The sequence below is a fragment of the Orycteropus afer genome, unplaced genomic scaffold (genome assembly GCF_000298275.1).
Source record: "Orycteropus afer afer isolate SDZICR_OR568_19922 unplaced genomic scaffold, OryAfe1.0 scaffold00001, whole genome shotgun sequence".
Lineage (NCBI taxonomy): Eukaryota > Metazoa > Chordata > Mammalia > Tubulidentata > Orycteropodidae > Orycteropus > Orycteropus afer.
Genome location: NW_006921588.1, coordinates 13,380,847 through 13,381,921, shown reverse-complemented (window position 1 = coordinate 13,381,921; position 1,075 = coordinate 13,380,847).

Genomic DNA, 1,075 nt, shown 5'->3' with positions numbered 1-1,075 from the left:
ATTTATTTTTGAAATATTTCTATTTATTTATTTTACCTCTGATTAGCAAAATTTACTCATGAAAAGATTGACTTTCAAGATATTAGTCACCGTAATACTGTACACATATTATGAATTATCAAGAGGTTTTCTAAATTTTACTGTACTGATTTAATATAAATTACAACATTATTATTAACTAAATGTAATTGGAAAGTGTAAAAGTTATAAAATGATGTATTTGATGTTAAATTGCAACAGGTTTTTACACTTTGTTTTCTTAACAAAAGCAATATATAACCAGTTTATAAAATGTGAACAATGTAAACCATATAAATAAAATAATTCACCTACAATCCTACCATTCAGAAAGATATAGAAACTGTTAACATTTTTACGTATGTCCTTCTAGTCATTTTCCTTGCTTGCATATGTATGGAAATGTTAATATGTAAATTAAAAGCATGTGTTTATATTTGTTTTATTCTCTATATATAGTTTTGTACACTATCCTCTTCATTTAATGTTCCATCAAATAACAGCCCACTTCTCTTGGGAATATAAATAGGAACAAAGGAACACTTTTAGTGGAAGGAAATTTTGAACATATGTAAAAAGCCACAATATATTTATATTTGTTTACTCATTACGTTATTCCTCTAAAGTAATTAATGATACAAATACTTAAGTCTGAGGAGTTTTTCACACCATTATATTAAAAACAAATAAATGGAAATCTAAAATAATGCCAATAAGACATCAGTTGTTTTACTGATCCCGGAGACTATTGTGAAGTTGTTAAACATGTGTTTTCAAACAATATTTAATACTCAAAGGAATTTTAAATAATACAAGATGAGTTAAATAAATGCACAGTATGATCTAAGCACGTGTGTGTGTATGTGTGTGTGTATTTATGCATAATCCTTGCAAAAACGGCAAGGAGGCCACATGTTCTGACCTCCTCTAATCTCACAAGAGGAAGACAGCAGTAACCCAAGGCCTATTACTGCAAGGCCAAACATGCTGCCTCCCTCCAGCCCTTTCACCAACTGTTCCTCCCAAAGCACCCACCACCTCTCTCCTGGGTTCGATA